Here is a 607-nt window from a genome sequence, read left to right on the forward strand (position 1 = left end):
TGTACTTTTGCTTTCTTCTGTGTGGGTGTAGGTAATCACTACTAGTTGTTCGGACTCTAGAATATCTTGTCTTGCTTTCCTTTGCTGTACTTGCTGAGTAGCTGAGGTTCCTCCTGTAGCTGTAACCAAGAAGCACTGTTATCCTTGTTGCAGAAAGGACCAACACCCACTGGGGGTGAGCAAGTGACTGGGTGGGGGCTTAGCTCCCAGCTGGGGTCAACCTGCCACACTTGCATTCATTGCAATCCATCACCAACTGTGTGATACTGCCTCTGTTCCCTAAGTGGCTTCATTTAGCAGACAAACCTGATTGCAATGGCCAGCTCTAAGAAAAAAATACAATTACTTTCCTGGTGTACTGAGCACATGAACAAATATCCTACGGGCATTCACGCTAGCAAAATGCAATCACATGGCACTGGCAGAAAGCACAAAGATGTACATTAACACGGATAAGCCAACTCCAACGGTGACACGAGTGGTGCTCCTGAAGCATTTTCTGCAGCATTAAGTACTCCCTGATTCAGTTTTGTAGCGTTGGAGTTCCTCTGCTTCTTGAGGGTTCAATGCCTGGAACAGCATCAAAGTCATCACCAACACCAGTGAT

Source organism: Pygoscelis adeliae, unplaced genomic scaffold, assembly GCF_000699105.1.
Source record: "Pygoscelis adeliae isolate BGI_AS28 unplaced genomic scaffold, ASM69910v1 Scaffold63, whole genome shotgun sequence".
In the NCBI taxonomy this organism is placed as follows: Eukaryota; Metazoa; Chordata; class Aves; order Sphenisciformes; family Spheniscidae; genus Pygoscelis; species Pygoscelis adeliae.